The sequence below is a fragment of the Balaenoptera ricei genome, chromosome 6 (genome assembly GCF_028023285.1).
Source record: "Balaenoptera ricei isolate mBalRic1 chromosome 6, mBalRic1.hap2, whole genome shotgun sequence".
In the NCBI taxonomy this organism is placed as follows: domain Eukaryota; kingdom Metazoa; phylum Chordata; class Mammalia; order Artiodactyla; family Balaenopteridae; genus Balaenoptera; species Balaenoptera ricei.
The window spans coordinates 117,013,087-117,032,669 of NC_082644.1; positions in this window are offsets into that span (position 1 = coordinate 117,013,087).

The following is a 19,583-nucleotide window of genomic DNA, read 5'->3' on the forward strand; positions in this document are numbered from 1 at the left end:
GCTTCAAAGGACATCATCAAGAAAGTGAAAAGACAACCCAAATAATTGCAAACCGTATATCTGAGAATGGTCTTGTCTCCAGGATATATGAAGAACTCTTACAACTCAATAAAAAGTTAACCCATTTTTTAAATGGGCAAAGGATCTGAATAGGTGTTTCACTTAGCATAATAATATCAAGGTTCATCTGTGATATGTATCAGAATTTCATTCCTTTTTAAGGCTGAACAATATTCCTTTTTATGTATATATAGACATACCGTATTTTGTTTATCCATTCATCCATTGATGAATACTTGGATTGCTTCCACTTTTTGGTTATGGTGAGTAGTGCTGCTGTGAACATGGGTGTACAAATATCTATTCAAGTCTCTGTTTTCAACTCTTTTGAGTACATACCCAGAAGTGGATTGCTGGATCATATGGTAGTTTTGTATTTAAATTTTGGAGGAACTGCCATACCATTTTCCACAGCAGGTGCACCATTTTACATTCCCACTAGCAGTGCACAAGGATTCCAGTTTCTCCACAAGTGTTCTTTGCCAACACTTGTTATTTTGTAGGTTATTTTGTTTTTATCATAGCCATCATAGTGGCTGTGATTTGGTATCTCATTGTGGTCTTGATTTGCATGTCCCTCATGAATAGTGATGTTGAGCATCTTTTCTGTGCTTCTTGGCCATTTGTTTATCTTCTTCAGAGAAATGTCCATTCAAGTCCTTGGCTCACTTTAGTTTTAGTTTAGTTTTAATTATGGTAAAATATACATAAATTTATCATCTTAACCATTTTTAAGTGTACGGTTCAGTCGTGTTCAATACATTCACGTTGTTCTGCAACCAATCTCCAGAACTCTTTTCATCTTGCAAAACTGAAACTCTACACCCACTAAACCACAACTCCTTATTCTCCCCTACCCCACAAATCCCTAGCACCCCCCATTCTACTTTGTCTATGAATCTGACTACTCTAGACACCTCGTATAAATGGAATCACACAGTATTTGTCTTATGTGACTGGCCTATTTCACTTAGCGTCGTGTCCTCAAAGTTCCCTTTGCCCATTTTTGGATTGGGTTTTTTTTTGTTGTTGAGTTGTAGGAGTTCTTTATATACCCTGGATACTAATCTTTTATCAGATATATGGTTTGCAGTATTTTCTCCCACTCTGTGGGTTGAATTTTCGCTCTTGATAGCGTCCTTTGCTGCACAAAATTGTAAAATTTTGATTAAGTCCAATTTATTTATTTTGTTGCCAAGAAATCACTGCCAAATCCAATGCCATGAAGCTTTTATTTTTTTTCTAAGAGTTTTAGGTCTTACATTAGGTCTTTGATCCATTTTGAGTTCATTTTTGTATATAGTGTAAGGATGAGGGTCCAGCTTCATTCTCTTGCGTGTGGATATCCAGTTTTCCCAGTACCGTTAGTTGACAAGACTGTCCTTACCCCATTGAAATGGTCTTGGCATCTGAATAGCCATTTCTATAAAGAAGATAGACAGATGGCCAGCAAGCACCTGAAAAGACTTTCAACATCCAGAGAAAAGTGAATCCAAATTAGTGAGATACTACTTCACACTACTAGGGTAGCTATAATAAAAAATATATAATAACAAGTGTTGGTGAGGATATGGAGAAATTGGAATCCTTACACACTTGCTGATGGGAATGTATAAAATGCAGCTGCTTTGGAAAAGTTTGGCCGTTCCTCCGAAGACAACGGGTAGAGTTACCATGTGACTCAGCAATTCCACTCTTAGGTACACAGCCAAGAGAAATGAAAACACAGGTCCACGTAAAAACGTGGATACAAATATCCATAGAAGCATTACTCCTGATAGCCTAAAATTGGAAATAATCCAAATGTCCATCACTGATGAATGGATAAATAAAAGTGGTCTATCTATACAAAGGAATATTATTCAGCAATAAAAAAAAAGCATGAAGTACTGATACATGTTACGACATGGATGAAACTTGACAACATTTTGCTAAATGAAAGAAAACACAAAGGCCACATATTGTACGATTCCATGTATATAATATGTCCAGGATAGGTAAGTCTGTAGAGACAGAAAGTAGATTAGTGGTTGCCAGGGGCTGGGGGAGGGGGGTTGCCAGGGGTGACTGCTAAAGAGTGAGTTTTGCTGTTGTTGTTTTTAATTTTTATTGGAGTATAGTTGATTTGCAACGTTGTGTTAGTTTCAGGTGTACAGCAAAGTGAAGCAGTTATACATAACATATATCCACTCTTTTTTTTTAGAAGAGTTTTTTTTTTTTTTGAAGTGATGAAAATGTTCTAAAATTTTGGTGATGGTTGTACAACACTATGAATATACTAAAAACCATTAAATGTACAGTTTACATGTGTGAATTGTATGGTATGTGAATCATAGCTAACAAAAGCTGTTAAAAAAATAGTGATCCAAACTGAGAGGTGTCTGTGGGAGCACAGAGCCTGTGCACCCAACCCTGGGTAGGTCAAGGAGGGCTTCATGGAGGAAGTACCATTTTGTATGGATTAGTTCAATGAAGCAGGCGGTGATGGAAAGGTGTTTGGGTGGGGGGAGTGGCATGTGCTAAGGCCAGTGATGAGATCCTGGCACATTGGGACGAATCCAGTAGAGCTGGAATCATGAGTGGGAAAGTCAGGAGCAGAGAGGGATGAGACTAGAAAAGCAGATGTGGGCTATATCAGGAGGCCCTCTGCTAAGGAGGCTGGCCTTTACCACGAAGGCAGTGGGAAGGCACTGGCAAGTTTTAACAGGGAAGTGATATGGTCAGACTGCACCCTGATCAGCCAGCATGCTGGTAATTACAGCACAAAGGAGTGATGTGGGGGACATCGCCTGGCTGCTTCTCGCACTTTTATCTCCTCTATCCCAAACTGGACCTCAGAATTCTCAGCCTTGTGTTTTGGAGGAGACTGACCTCATACTCCTAGCTCTAGGCTTGAACCTCAAGTGATTGAAACTGATCAGCACATCCCTTGTCTCCCCACCGCACTACATTGATTGGTTGGCAGGATGGGGGTGGGAAGGAAGTGGGTCACTTTCAGCGAGATGTGAACACCAAGTGGGACGCCTAAACTGCCGCCTGCAGCAAGTTGGAGAGCCTTCCTGAGAATGGCCCCAACACTGAGGATGCAGAGCCAGAAATGGAGAGAGGAAACCCAGATCCTCTCATAACCTGTAAGCCGGGATCAAGCCTTGCCTGAAGGCAGATACTGCCGGACTCCTGAGTTACATGAGTCAAAGTTCCCTTTATGCTCTAGCCAGTTTAGGTCAGGTTTTCTGTTACTATAAAGTGCTCCAGCAGATAGACACTCTGACAGAAGGCACGCACAAGGGATCAGGAAGCCCTGAGGAACCTTTGCAGTCTCCCTGGAAGGTTCTGGAAGGCTCCCTGGAAAATGTTGGGGCAGAATTCTGAGACGAGAAGGGGGTAGTTAGCAGAGGTGGAAGGGCTGTCATGGGAGGGGAGGGGATGGTTTATACACAGTGTCCTTCCTGAGAATCTGCTAATGACGTTCATGCATCACCGATGCCCTGAGGGCAGGCAGCCAGGTGAGATTTCAGCAACCCTGACCCCAGACCCAACACTGAGCACGAAAGGGGGCCCGCCCAGTTCCATAGACCAGGCAGCCAAGGTGAGGTCCCAGGGGGCAACTGACCTGCGCACGGCCACACAGCAAGTGCCGGACTTGGAGCCCAGCTGTGCTGTATCCTGGGGCGAGTCCTTCCTACCCACCACTCTGGGTTTTGACTGGAAGCAACAAGCCTTCCAGGGCTGAGCCTGGGATAAAAGCTGATTTTGTTGGTTTTGAGAGAAAACTTGTTTACCCCTTCTGGAATTCACATGCGGGCTCCTTTGCCCACCCTGCATATTGGTGGCCCCGACTATTGTGGCTTCTGCCTTTTCCTGGTCCAGGCCTCATAAAACCCATTAGAGGGTGGCCTCATTGATTTTCAGTCCTGTTTAACCTCCCGGTTATGAGTCTCTCCAGGCCCCTATGAACCACTCTTAGCACAGAGCAGCCAGAGGCCGGGTGATTCAGACAGAATTATTAACAAGGCTGTATTTACTTCTCTGGAGGGAACTGTCGGGAAACCTGGCCATGCAACAGAGCGGGGGAGAACCTAGGGCCACACGGGCAGTAAGGGGCCAAGTCATCACAGGGCCTCCCCCACCCCACGGCCTGCACTGGCTCCCACGGCCTTCCAGGCTCAGGGCCCATCCTCACCCTTGGAGACAAGCTGGCCCTTAAATCACCCCCAGGCCACCAGCCTGTTTGGAAGGAGCCAAAAACTATGCCTCTCTTTCCTCTGGTTTGTTGTTTTCAGTCTCGCCCCAGGCCCCAGGCCCCGAGGGGCACTCTGTCACCTGCAGGGCCCTGCTGTCAGCTTGCTGTTGGCAGCTGTCCTTCAGATGGAGTGGGGCAGAGAACCGCAAGAAGCAGGAACTGCTGGGCAGGGCAGGAAGGCGAGAGAGGCCGAACTCCGCGGACCGTCAGGTCGTATCTGCCCTTCCCGCCCCCAGCCTGGGAGCCACTTGGGACTTGGGTCAGGTGTGTTGCTGGATGGGCTCTCGGAGTGGGAGCGAGGTGGGGGAAGGACGTCCCCTCTCCAGCCCCCAGCCCATACTTAACCTGTTGTGGGGCGAGAGGGGGCGTGTGGCAGTGCCAGCTCTAGAAGCATTTCACAGTCAGGAGGAGCAGAGGCCATTCTTTTATAAATGAAGGCGCAGAGAGATGGGGGCTGGGGAGTCCAGGAAAGACACTTCTAGAACTCCTCCAAACTTTCAGCCCTGTGCCCTCACCTACCAGAGGAGCTTTTCCTACATCCTAATTTACAGCATTCTGCCTCTTTATTCCCAGGATCCACACGAAGACCCCGTCTGAGTCCCCCGCAGTGGGTTGGGCTTCGAAGGGCGGGCAGGGATCCCACACTGGGCATGGAGCCCTGGGTCAGGCACACTTGGCCAGCAGTCAGTGAGGGAGCGTGAATTTCTCTGGGCTGGGGGAGTGGGTGTGTGGTCTGCACGTCAGTATGTTAGTGATGGCCCAGCGGCCGTTGAGAATGAGGGCTTGATTTTATTTTTTAATATTTATTTATTTAGTTGGCTGCACCGGGTCTTAGTTGCGGCATGTGGGATCTTTAGTTGCAGCATGTGGGATCTAGTTCCCTGACCGGGGGGTCGAACCCGGGCCCCCTGCATTGGGAGTTTGGAGTCTTAACCACTGGACCACCAGAGAAGTCCTGACAGTGAGGGCTTTAAAGATGCACAGTTGATGGTTGTCCACTGTTTGCTGGACCCAGGGGGTGCTGTCAGGCTCCCTCCGCAAAACTTCAGAGGCCGAACAGGTGAAGCCCTTCAGGCCCCCCAGAGCTGTTAGGAGGAAGAGGCTTTGCAGACTTACCCATGCAGCAGTAAGTAGCCCCAAATCATGTGGACACCCTGCCTTCTGCCAGCGTTGGTGAGCTGTGAAACCAAGCGGTTAATGTGAAGATGGGTCTCAGCAGACCACACATCTCTTTATACTCAGATTTCAGGGTGTTTTTGCACCACATAGTGAACTCACAGGCTGGGGATCAGGCAAGCCTGACTTGAATCCCTATGGCTGGTCAGCAGCTGTGTGACCCAGGCCCAGCTCCTCAACCTCTCTGGGCCTGGCTGCCTAATTCATAGCATCCTGCAAAGGCTCAGTGAGCTGGTGCTCAGGAAGCACTTGGCACACAGCAAGGGCGCAGTGAGTGGTAGCTGCTGCTGTTACTGTGGACTTGCTCTTTACTAAGTTCAAGTCTGAAAGCAAGAGAAGCTGAAGGACTCCAAGAGAAGGCAAGGCGTCCCACTTGAATGCTGGTCAGCTCTGCTGCTTCAAGACTGAACCCCAGCTTGGAACTGTTACAGCACACGATGTCCCAACTGGAAAGAACCTTGAAGCCCCTCATTGTACAGACGGGGAAACGGAGGTCCAGAGAGTGAGAGCGGTTGTCCAAGTCTGTACCAGAAGGAGGTTAGTGGACCTGGAGCCCAGGACAGTGGCGTGGAGCCCAGGACAGTGGCCTGGGCATGATTGTATTCATTGCATGGCTGACCTCAAGGAGACAGATAGACTTAATGTCATGGTCAAAGAGGAGTCAAGGGGCTGAAGGGTCACCACCCATGTTCATCAGTGTTGTCTGAGCTTCCACTCTGGGTTGGGCCCTGGCCAGGCAGCAGTGACAAGACACATGGAGTCCTGCCCTCATGGGGTGCTGGGGTGGCTCAGAGATAACAGACATATGGGCCCGGGAGCCTGGGAGAGCTGGGCTGGGCCCCAGCAGCCGTCAGGGCCTCTCCTAGGAACCAACCCTTGGATCTGCCCAGAAGAGACCATATTCTGGCTCCTAACTCTGGCTCTGGCACTCCCTGGGATGAGGAGGGGCTGGGCCTGGCTTGGAAACCAGCAGACATCTCTCTGATGAGCTGGGGGGCGGGTGGTGGGCGGCTCCCCAGTACCCAGGGTGGTCATGGGCTCCAGGGCTTGGGCCTCCCAGAGAGCTGCTCCTCTTCCCCACTCCTGAGCATGTCTGAGCTTGACCCTGGGAGAGCCCACTGGTCCCTGGGGAGGGGGTCCAGCACCCACCCCTCAGAGAGAAGCAAGCCTCTGTCCTCCTCTCTCCTGTCTGCAAGTTGGGCACATTGGACTTGGGGGCTTCAAATACTGGCTACCAGCTTTGAGGATTCTCGAATTCTGTGGTCACCGGTATTTGGGGTGTCTGTCCAGCTCCCGTTTCCGGAGGGTGGACCTCTGAAGCTGGCATTGTGTGACCTAACCTCGTTGGCCAGGGCTGGTTGGACCAGGCAAACACCTGACTCATGTGAGCCAATCAGATCCTGTCCCCAGGACTGGGCTTTGTGACTCACCTGCCGGTCTGGTGGGCAGGTGACCTGGAGGGATTGTAAGGCCGAGCTGGGGCAGGAGGCACAGGGGAAGCTGTCTGCAAAGGCAGAAACTGCCCCCAGGAAGCAGGGTCCTGGGCATCATGTACTGGATTGTGCCCCGCTGCACCCCATTCCTCCCCAACATTCATTCCCCATTCTTCTGGAAAAAACACCCAATTTACTTTGGAGGGAGACTCCCCCCACTCCTCCACTAGGATCAACCTTGGGGAAGCTGTCCACCGAGCTGCCCTGCCCACCCCCATCCAGGGTAGTCCCCGGACCCCCGTGTGGTGTGGCCCATCACACAGTCTCCCTCGGGACTGGATTTTGGGCAAAGGGCTGCAGAGAAGGAGGAAGAGGCCAGAGCCCATCTCATCCTGAAGACACTGTCTCCTTGCCTCTGCCAGTAGATCCCACATCCCAGAGATTCCTGGGTCCTGCCCCTCCCCAGCCCGTCCTCCGGCTGTTCCATCAGTCCCCTGAGCACTTCTGTGCGTACACACATTGCCAGTTCTGCTGCCGTTAGCCGGCTTTGGTCTCTGTTGCGGGCCACCGGGAGCCGGGATGTCGGGGAGGAACCGGCACTGTCCCAGGGCTGCCCCCTGCCTCCTCCTGACCTTCTAATAAATCCCCCTTTCGCTTCGGCTGGGTCAGGGGCAAGCATGGGTTCCCTGACCCTCCCCCAGACCCAGAGCATAAGCCTTAGTGGGGTTGGCAAGGACAGGGGAACACTAGCCGACAGCCTGTTCCCCTTTGCTTCTGCGTGGGGCTTGGGGCAGCCGGAGTGTGTGTGTGTGTGTGTGTGTGTGTGTGTGTGGCCAGCTGCCCACTTGTGAGAAGCGCCTCACTCGAGACCCTCACGGAAGGCTTCCCTGGGAAGGTGAGGTTTAGAGAAGGTACATCTCCCAAGCTCACCGGGCAGAGAGACTTTGAGGACCAGAACACTGCTTGTTAATGGTGGGTGGGCGTGATGGTCATGGACTCAGGAACAAAGAGATCCCTTCTCACTTCCCCAGGCGCCTGTGTCCCCAGGCCGATGGGTTTTGCACCTGCTTCTCATTCACAGACCCACTCGCTCAGCTGCTCCCTGTGATATCCGCTCCTTCTGCGATGGGGAAGCCCCACCGTCAAGGCCCATAAGCAGCCCTGTGAGGCAGCAGGCTCCCCAGGGCACCACGATCCCAACTTACAAGTGGGGAGACCGAGGCTCAGGAGGCCCCATGCCTGACCCTGGGACCAGCCCTCACAATCTGGGTTCAGGGTCCTTTCCACAGATGATGTCATTTTTTTTTTTAACATCTTTATTAGAGTATAATTGCTTTACAATGGTGTGTTAGTTTCTGCTGTATAAAAAAATGAATCAGCTATACAGGTACATATATCCCCAGATCTCCTTCCTCTTGCATCTCCCTCCCACCCTCCCTATCCCACCCCTCTAGGTGGTCACAAAGCACCGAGCTGATCTCCCTGTGCTATGCGGCTGCTTCCCACTAGCTATCTGTTTTACATTTGGTAGTGTATATATGTCCATGCCACTCTCTCGCTTCGTCCCAGCTTACCCTTCCCCCTCTCCGTGTCCTCAAGTCCATTCTCTATGTCTGCATCTTTATTCCTGTCCTGCCCCTATGTTCTTCAGAACCTTTTTTTTTTTTTTTAGATTCCATGTGTATGTGTTAGTATACGGTATTTGTTTTTCTCCTTCTGACTTACTTCACTCTGTATGACAGACTCTAGGTCCATCCACCTCACTACAAATAACTCAATTTCGTTTCTTTTTATGGCTGAGTAATATTCCATTGTATATATGTGCCACATCTTCTTTATCCATTTATCTGTCGATGGACACTTAGGTTGCTTCCATGTCCTGGCTATTGTAAATAGAGCTGCTATGAACATTGTGGTACATGACTCTTTTTGAATTATGGTTTTCTCAGGGTATATGCCCAGTAGTGGGATTGCTGGGTCGTATGGTAGTTCTATTTTCAGTTTTTTAAGGAACCTCCATACTGTTCTCCATAGTGGCTGTATCGATTTACATTCCCACCAACAGTGCAAGAGGGTTCTTTTCTCCACACCCTCTCCAGCATTTATTGTTTGTAGATTTTTTGATGATGGCCATTCTGACCGGTGTGAGGTGATACCTCACTGTAGTTTTGATTTGCATTTCTCTAATGATTAGTGATGTTGAGCATCCTTTCATGTATTTGTTGGCAGTCTGTATATCTTCTTTGGAGAAATGTCTATTTAGGTCTTCTGCCCAGTTTTGGATGGGGTTGTTTGTTTTTTCTGATATTGAGCTGCATGAGCTGCTTGTATATTTTTGGAGATTAATCCTTTGTCAGTTGCTTCATTTGCAAATATTTTCTCCCATTCTGAGGGTTGTCTTTTCATCTTGTTTATGGTTTCCTTTGCTGTGCAAAAGCTTTGAAGTTTCATTAGGTCCCATTTGTTTATTTTTGTTTTTATTTCCATTTCTCTAGGAGGTGGGTCAAAAAGGATCTTGCTGTGATTTATGTCATAGAGTGTTCTGCCTATGTTTTCCTCTAAGAGTTTTATAGTGTCTGGCCTTACATTTAGGTCTTTAATCCATTTTGAGTTTATTTTTGTGTATGGTGTTAAGGAATGTTCTAATTTCATTCTTTTACATGTAGCTGTCCAGTTTTCCCAGCACCACTTATTGAAGAGGCTGTCTTTTCTCCATTGTATATTCTTGCCTCCTTTATCAAAGATAAGTTGACCATATGTGCGTGGGTTTGTCTCTGGGCTTTCTATCCTGTTCCATTGATCTGTATTTCTGTTTTTGTGCCAGTACCATACTGTCTTGATGACTGTAGCTTTGTAGAATAGTCTGAAGTCAGGAAGCCTGATTCCTCCGGCTCCGTTTTTCTTTCTCAAGATTGCTTTGGCTATTTGGGATCTTTTGTGTTTCCATACAAATTGTGAAATTTTTTGTTCTAGTTCTGTGAAAAATGCCATTGGTAGTTTGATAGGGATTGCATTGAATGTGTAGATTGCTTTGGGTAGTATAGTCATTTTCACAATGTTGATTCTTCCAAGCCAGGAACATGGTATATCTCTCCATCTGTTTGTATCATCTTTAATTTCTCTCATCAGTGTCTTATAGTATTTGGCATACGGGTCTTTTGTCTCCTTAAGTAGGTTTATTCCTAGGTATTTTATTCTTTTTGTTGCAGTGGTAAATGGGAGAGTTTCCTTAATTTCTCTTTCAGATTTTTCATCATTAGTGGATAGGAATGCAAGAGATTTTCTGTGCATTAATTTTGTATCCTGCAACTTTACCAAATTCATTGATTAGCTCTAGCAGTTTTCTGGTAGCATCTTTAGGATTCTTTATGTATAGTATCATGTCATCTACAAACAGTGACAGTTTTACTTCTTCTTTTCTGATTTGGATTCCTTTTATTTCTTTTTCTTTTCTGATGGCTGTGACTAAAACTTCCAAAACTATGTTGAGTAATAGTGGCGAGAGTGGGCAACCTTGTCTTCTTCCTGATCTTAGTGGAAATGGTTTCAGTTTTTCACCATTGAGAACAATGTTGGCTGTGGGTTTGTCATATATGGCCTTTATGTTGAGTAAGTTCCATCTATGCCTACTTTCTGGAGGGTTTTAATCATAAATGGGTGTTGAATTTTGTCAAAAGCTTTTTCTGCATCTATTGAGATGATATATGGTTTTTCTCCTTCAATTTGTTAATATGGTTTATCACATTGATTGATTTGCATATACTGAAGAATTCTTGCATTCCTGGGATAAACCCCATTTGATCATGGTGTATGATCCTTTTTTTTTTTTTAAACATCTTTATTGAAGTATAATTGCTTCACAATGGTGTGTTAGTTTCTGCTTTATAACAAAGTGAATCAGCTACACATATACACACATTCCCATATCTCCTCCCTCCTGCATCTCCCTCCCTCCCACCCTCCCCATCCCACCCCCCCCAGGCGGTCACAAAGCACTGAGCTGATCTCCCTGTGCTATGCGGCTGCTTCCCACTAGCTATCTATCTATTTTGACTATTTCCTTTCCCATATTAGGGAAGTTTTCAACTATAATCTCTTCAAATATTTTCTCAGTCCCTTTTTTTTCTCTTCTTCTTCTGTGACCCCTATAATTCGAATGTTGGTGCGTTTAGTGTTGTCCCAGAGGTCTCTGAGATTGTCCTCAATTCTTTTCATTCTTTTTTCTTTCTTCTGCTCTGTGGTAGTTATTTCCACTATTTTATCTTGCAGGTCACTTATCCGTTCTTCTGCCTCGGTTATTCTGCTATTGATTCCTTCTAGAGAATTTTTAATTTCATTTATTGTGTTGTTCATCATTGTTTGTTTGCTCTTTAGTTCTTCTAGGTCGTTGTTAAACATTTCTTGTATTTTCTCCATTCTATTTCCAAGATTTTGGATCATCTTTACTATCATTACTCTGAATTCTTTTTCAGGTAGACTGCCTATTTCCTCTTCATTTGTTTGGTCTGGTGGGTTTTTACCTCCTTCATCTGCTGTGTATTTCTCTGTCTTCTCATTTTGCTTAACTTACTGTGTTTGGGGTCTCCTTTTCACAGGCTGCAGGTTCGTATTTCCCGTTGTTTTTGGTGTCTGCTCCCAATGGGTAAGGTTGGTTCAGTGGGTTGTGTAGGATTCCTGGTGGAGGGGACTGGTGTTCTGGTAGATGAGGCTGGATCTTGTCTTTCTGGTTTGCAGGACCACGTCCGGTGGTATGCTTTGGAGTGTCTGTGACCTTATTATGATTTTAGGCAGCCTCTCTGTTAATGGGTGGGGTTGTGTTCCTGTCTTGCTAGTTGTTTGGCATAGGGTGTCCTGCACTATAACTTGCTGATCGTTGAGTGGAGCTGGGTCTTAGCATTAAGATGGAGATCTCTGGGAGAGCTTTTGCCATTTGAAATTACATGGGGCCGGGAGGTCTGTGGTGGACCAATGTCCTGAACTCGGCTCTCCCACCTCAGAGGCTCAGGTCTGACAACTGGCCAGAGCACCAAGACCCTGTCATCCACACAGCTCAGAAGAAAAGGGAAAGAAAGAAAGAGAGAGAGAGAGAGAGGGAGGGAGGGAGGGAGGGAGGGAGAAAGAAAAAAATAAAATAAAGACATTAAAATAGGTAAAAATTATTAAAAATAAAGAAGTAATAAAGAAAAAAGAGAGAAAGAAAGAAGAGAGCAACCAAACCAAAAAACAAATCCACTAATGATAACCAGCGCTAAAAACTATAGTAAAAAAAAAAAAACAGAAAAACAGAAACAGACAGTCAGAACCCTAGAACAAATGACAAAAGCAAAGCTATACAGACAAAATCACACAAAGAAGCATGCACATACACACTCACAAAAAGAGAAAAAGGAAAAAAAAAAAACCACACACACACACACACACACATATATATATATATATATATATATATATAAAAGGAAGAGAGCAACCAAATCGATAAATGAATCTACCAATGATAATAAGCTCTAAATACTAAACTAAGATAAACATTAAACCAGAAACAAATTAGATGCAGAAAGCAAACCCCAAGTCTATAGTTGCTCCCAAAGTCCACCGCCTCAATTTTGAGATGATTCGCTGTCTATTCAGGTATTCCACAGGTGCAGGTACATCAGGTTGATTGTGGAGATTTAATCCGCTGCTCCTGAGGCTGCTGGGAGAGGTTTCCCTTTCTCTTCTTTGTTTGCACAGCTCCTGGGGTTCAGCTTTGGATTTGGCCCCACATCTGCATGTAGGTCACCTGAAGGCATCTTTTGGGAAGTCTGAGGTCTTCTGCCAGTGTTCAGTAGGTGTTCTGTGGGAGCTGTTCCACATGCAGATGTAGTTTTGATGTATTTGTGGGGAGGAAGGTGATCTCCACGTCTTACTCCTCCGCCATCTTGAAGACCTGCCCAGCTGTTTTTCTTTTTGTTCTTTTTTTCTCCTGTGAGGATCTCGGCGCTGACCACATCACGTGCTCGGGTCGTCACATGCCTGGGCGCCCCCCCCCCCAGATGATGTCATTAAATGATCTCTTTTCCTTTGTCAATAACAATAATTATAATATTATTAAAACCTATATTATTATTCATCAATAATGATAATAGCCAGTCTTTACTAAGGAGTGCTAAGTATTTCCATACATCACTTAATTCTCATAACGATTCTGTGGGGAGGTAGTCTTTTTATTATGCCCACTTTCCAGATATGGAAACTGAGGCTTAAGGAGTTTAAGTAACTTACCTAAGGCCACACAACCAGTAAGCACAGTCTGGCTCCAGGGCCTGTGCTAACCACTGTCCCACTGGCCACTTCCACAGGCCCCTGTAACACAAGGCTGCTGGCCAGAGGGCCTAGTGAGGATGTGACTGTGGTGGGCAGTTGTGATATCATGGATGGAGGACCAGCCCCCGGTCCTCTCTGACCCCAGAGTCCCTGGTCCTCTCCAATCGCCATTTGCCCTGACTGGGTGGTAATTCACTCGGGGTGAATGATGTAGCCTGCCCCACAGGAAAGAAGGATGGGAAAGACCACAGAATTCTTCCCAAGGGAACACGGAGATACACAGTGCTGCCTCTTCCTCCGTGATGACCATGACCCACAGTGCAGTGGTTCATGCCGCTCTCTCCAGCCAAGCCCCTGCCCAACACAACGCTCCAGCAGCCACTGCCCACAGGCTGGAGTCGGCAGCCCACTGCAGCATGTTTTGGCGATGGTGAATCAGCTCAGCTGGACCCAGCCTATGGTCATGCACCTCCCACTGTGGGCCAGGTACCTGCAGGACGTCTGAGATGGGGAGGCAGCTGGCCGCTGGGTGGGCTCTCTCTAGCAGTGCCGACCCTGTGAATATGACAACTAAAGACCCAATGCTTCGCCTCCATCCATTTCACCTCTTCATTACATCATTTCTCCCACGGGAGAACCCATAAAACAGTGGGTTCCTCATGTTTGTGTATTCCACAGGACATCAGTTCTTCAAATGCTATCTGGAGTTAAGGAAAAAATAAGAGTAGAAATACTGAAATAAAACAAATTTCTTTCCTGCAGGATTTCTCAGAGCCTTTATTAGTATGCTAATGTGCCTGACTCTTAGATGGGATATCCCCCCAAAGCATTTGACCAGGGAACCCTTTTCCCCACAGGGCATGTGTACCACTGAGACTGGTTTTTCTTCAGGAGATGCTGGATTATATACTTTTGATAATCTTTTTATAATTTGGAGAAAAAATATGATTAAAAACTACTTAATTAAAAAACACAGGGACTTGCCTGGCGGTCCAGTGGTTAAGACTCTGCGCCTCCACTGCAGGGGGCACGGGTTCTATCCCTGGTCTGGGAACTAAGATCCTGCATGCTGCACGGTGTGGCCAAAAACACACACACACACACACACAATGAAGAACATGGATTTCTTTTTCATCCCACAGTTGGCATCATCCTAGGATTTTTGAAACTTTTTTTTTGTGCTGTTAACGGATCTGTCTCATGTAAGTAGATTTCTGTCCATGCTATAATTTAATACTGTTGGACAGGATTCCACGGTATGGATAATGGAATCCCTCGGTTTTGGATATGTAGGTTGTTTCCATTTTTGTTGTTGTTGTTATAAGTGCCGCTACAGTAATGTCCTTGAAGCTAAACACTTGTATAGAGCTCCAATTGTTGGCTTCGGATAATTTCCTAGAAGTGGAATTGCTGAGTCAGAGAATATGGATATTTACTGCCAAAATGTTCTTCAGAAAGGTTGTAGCAACTCAACCTGCCTGGCAGTGGCTGGTTGCCCATTTTCTCACTTCTTTGCCAACACGGGGTTATGGTCACTGACTCTTTTTTCTTCCAGTTTGTTTTGTGCTCCTCTGATGAGTTGTCAGGGACAGCTTTTGTGCTGACGGGAGGCTTGCATTTGCTCCAGTATCACCTCCTTGAGTCCTTTCCCCATTTTCTATTGAGGGCTCACCGTTTGCTTATTAGCTTAGAAAGCTCTTAATAGGTTTAAGATATTAACTGTTTGTCGTGCGCTTGTGCCCAGCCTTTTTGATGCTTATAAACCCTCCCCTCATGCGAAGACCAGATTCGTCCATGAGATGGGAAATGATTTGCCCAAAGCTACACAGTGCATGAGGAACAGAACGAGGCCTGAACCTGGGCCTCAGGATGCATGCTCCACGCTGGGGATTCAGTGGGTCCCCTCCTCCTCCTCCCCACACTGGGCCAAATTCCAGCACACCCCTCCCCCCACTCCTAGCAGCTGGCTGTACCTGGGCAGCCCCCATTCGCATCCACCTGACCGATGGAACGATGGAACAGAAAGGACTTCCTCGGGACACACCTCCTTAAATCACATAAAGTGCTGCAAACCCCAGGACGAGGTGCTGTTGGGCGTAGGTGCACACTAGGGGGGTATGAGGTCACCTGTGGGACCCCGGGAAGGCTCTGTGGAGGTGATGCTTAAATGGAGACTAGAAGGGACGTCCAAGACAGCACTGTCTGTTAGGAATAGAATGTGGCCACAGGTGGAAGTTTATATTTTCTAGTAGGTTCATTTATAAAAAACTAAAAGAAACAGATGGAATTAATTTTAATAGTATATTTCACCCATTATAGCCAAAATATTATCGGTTCAATGTGTAATCAAATATATTAATGAGATAGTTTTCATTCTTTTTATTTTATATGACCCTTCGAAATCCAGTGTGTACTTTGTGCAGAGAGCACGTCTCCATCGGATCGGCCACGTCTCAGGTGCTCAGTGGCTGCAGGTGTGGGAGGGGTTTCCGTGTTGGAGCTTGAAGGTCTAGGCGGTCACTGCAATGTGGGAGGGGGTGGGAGGGCAGCCCCAGCGGGGTAACAACTTGTTAGGGGGACCAACAGATGAGGCAGGAGACGGTGGCTTTGAGAAAGGGCAGTGACTGGATTAGACCTGTTGCGGGGTGGGGAGGAGTGGAGAAAAGCGTTACGCCTTGAGGGCTATTTAGGCAGTGAAATCCAGTGGACCAGGTTGATGGATCTAGAGAGGGGGATTCCTGGGGAGAGGGAGGAGCCTAAGATGATTCAGATTTCTGGCTGGAGCCACTGAGTATGGGGGGGGGGCGCCATTTGCCCAAGGGGAGAAGATTCTTTTTGGGAGGGAGGTGATAAGTTATGTTTCTGTCGTGATGAGTCTGAGATGCTAGTGGGACGTCCAAATGGACACACCCCATAAGGCACTGGATACGTGGGCTGAGACTTGGAAGAGATCAGGATGGAGCTGTTGATCAGGCAGAAGAGGTAACCAACACCCAGGATGCAGTGACCTGGGGGAATCTTTAATCCAGATTCTGCCCACCACATGTGTGTCATTTCTCCCCCCACCTCCCACGAGCTTTCTGGAAGAACTACCAAGCAAGCATCTGGGGTCACTCTTCCAGGTGAGCTTATAACACAAGGGATGGGACTCTCAGCTGAAAGGCCAGAGAGGGGGACCAGATGCTGTGTTAAAATGCAGATTCCCAGGCCATGATGCCACCTCCTTCAGATTCACCACGTCTGGAAAGGGGCTGGGTGTCCAGGTCATCCACAAGCTCTAGCAGCTGACTCAGGAAGGTGTATTCCTGGGGCTACTGGCAGCTGAGCAAAATGATTTATCAAATATTTTTCTTATTCAAAAGCAATGCATTTAGTTGTAGAAAACAGTCTATATAAGACACAGAGGAGATTCTGGAATTAGGTAGTGATAATGGCTGCAGAACCTAGTGAATATACTAAAACTACTGAATTATATACTTTAAAATGGTAAATTTATGTTATGTGAATTACATCCCAATTTTTTTTTTTTTTTTCCGCTGAGCGGCTTGCTGGATCTTAGTTCTCCGTTCAGGGATTGAACCCGGGGCCACGGCAGTGAAAGCACTGAGTCCTAACCATAGGACCGCCAAGGAAGTCCCATCCCAATTTTTTAAAACACAAGGAAAAATACAGATGAGAGAAGAAAATAAAATGACATAATCCTACATATACTGGTAGCAACTGCTGTAACACCCTGGAGGTATACCCTTCAGACTGCTTTCTACATAGGTATATGGAGCTAATTCGATTATTCTGTGTGCACTGGTTTATGACCTGCTCCTTGCCAGGCTCTCCCCTTCCCCTCTACCCCCTCCACCAGGGATCCTTTACGTCCCTTCCTCTCTCTCATCCCCCCAACCCCCATCTAATCAGTTGCCACTCAAACTCCCTGGCTTTTCACCGGCCTCTGGGCTTCCACTCTGTCCCCTCCAATCCACAGCAGCCAGAAGGGGCCTCTGAAAGTGGGAATCTGGTCGTGAAACCCTGGCTTGAAGCCTGGCTGCACGTTTTTCTTCACCTTAAACACCAAACTCTTGTGGCAGAAAGACTCAGAACCAGTGCTCTCAGAACAACCCGGGCATCAGAGAGTGGATCTGAGCGCTTAGTCCGGGGTGGCTCGGGATAAGGTATTTGGATGTTGGCAGGGACCCTTTGGGCTGAAATCCAGGTCAGGAAAGAGGGTAAGGCTGGCCCCAAGGCCCAGCACCTTCCCACATGCTCTCCCCACGTCATGGGGGCCCGGAACACTCTGCCCAGCCTTGTCTGACCAGCTCCTGTATATCTATACACTCCCTTAGTGACCTTATCCTGTCGCAGGGCTTTAAATTCCATCTCTGCCAGGATGACTCCCCAGCTGATCCCTGCAGCCTGGACCTGTCCCTGAACTCCAAGCGCCTGTATTACCTGCCTGTTCGGCATCTCCACTTGGATGTCTAATAAGCCTCCCATACCTCACACGTCCACAACCAGACTCCTGCTCTTTCCGCCTGCAAACCTGGCCACTCCCCACGGTAGCAAATGGAACCCATTCTCCCAGTGTCTCTTGTAACATTCTTTATTTTAAAGTCTATTTTATCTGATATGAGTATTGCTACTCAGCTTTCTTTTGATTTCCATTTGCATGGAATACCTTTTTCCATCCCCTCACTTTCAGTCTGTATGTGTCCCTAGGTCTGAAGTGGGTGAAAACCATAATTCAAAAAGACACATGCACCCCAATGTTCATTGCAGCACTATTTACAATAGCCAGGTCATGGAAGCAACCTAAATGCCCATCGACAGACGAATGCATAAAGAAGTTGTGGTACATATATACAATGGAATATTACTCAGCCATAAAAAGGAACGAAATTGGGTCATTTGTTGAGACGTGGATGGATCTAGAGACTGTCATACAGAGTGAAGTAAGTCAGAAAGAGAAAAACAAATATCGTATATTAACGCATGTATGTGGAACCTAGAAAAATGGTACAGATGAACCGGTTTGCAGGGCAGAAGTTGAGACACTGATGTAGAGAACAAACGTATGGACACCAAGAGGGGAAACCCGCGGGGGGGGGGTGGGGATGGTGGTGGGATGAATTGGGCGATTGGGATTGACATGTATACACTGATGTGTATAAAATGGATGACTAATAAGAACCTGCTGTATAAAAAAATAAATAAAATTAAATTAAAAAAAAAGAAATCTGTGATAGTTGCTAAAGAGAAAAACGATAAAGCTCGGAAGGGGACAGAAGAGGTGCCAACATGTTCACATTGGAGATGGGGTGGCCCTGGAAGCCCACGTAGACTCTCTCCCTCACCATACACTTACCCCACCCCCCATCCCTTGCCTCTGTCCATCCAGGTGGAGCCCTGGCCACTGGTCTGGGCCACGGCTCCTGCCCAGAGCGCCCCTCCACACTGAGGCCAGAGAAGCAGAGAAAGCAGATCTGACCCTGTTACCTCCTTGCTTAAATCGCAGAGGCCCAGCTCCTTGGGGCGAGCGCAGGCCTGTCCCCACTGGTCCTTGCCCTTCTCTCTGGCCTCACATCATACCCCCGGCTGTGCGTGGAGTCCCGTGCACGGAGAGGAGCCCTCCCTGGGGTTCAGGCCTCCTTCCCTCCTCCAGGTTTTCTGGGCCTTGAACACGTTCCCAACCACCCTCCCTCCCTCCCCCCGGGCTTGGAGGTCACCTTCCCCAGGCCGCGGTAGGTGCACCCCCTTCCCCCCCCCCCACGCCTCCCCCCCCGCCACCACATGTGACATCCTGCAGAGCCGTGTCCTCCCCTCCCGCCCCCGCCCCATCAGGGCTGGGACCGCGCCTGGCCTGCTCCCTGGCTTCCCCAGCGCCCAAGAAATCCGTGTCGAATGAATGAATTTCGCCAAGCCGAGCCTCAGCCTCATTCACGTCAGATCTTCCGGGCCCTCCCCCGCCCGGCTCCGCCCTAGGGTGGGGGGGGGCCGGAGCGCCGCGGGTCGCCGCGAGGGAGGTGGAGGGGGTGACCTCGCCCTCCCACCCGGGGACCGATGAGGCCGGGGGCGCCCCTCTGCGAGCTTGGCTTGGCGCTCGCGGGGTCGCTGTTCCGCGGGCGCAGGCCCGGCCTGGCGGGTGCAGGGCGGGAGGTGGCGCCGGGCGCTGAGTGGCGGCTCCGGGTCCACCCCTGGCGCGCCGGTGCGGGCGGGAGGCGGGAGGCGGGGAGCGCAGGGGCGGCGGCGAGAGGGAGCGCAGCAGCGAGCATGTGCCGCGGAGCTCAGTAACCAGGGACGACCGCGGCGACACCGCGGCCGCGTCGGCGCCCAGCCCAGCGCAGCTCCGCGCCGCGGCGCCCGGAGAGGGCGGCGGC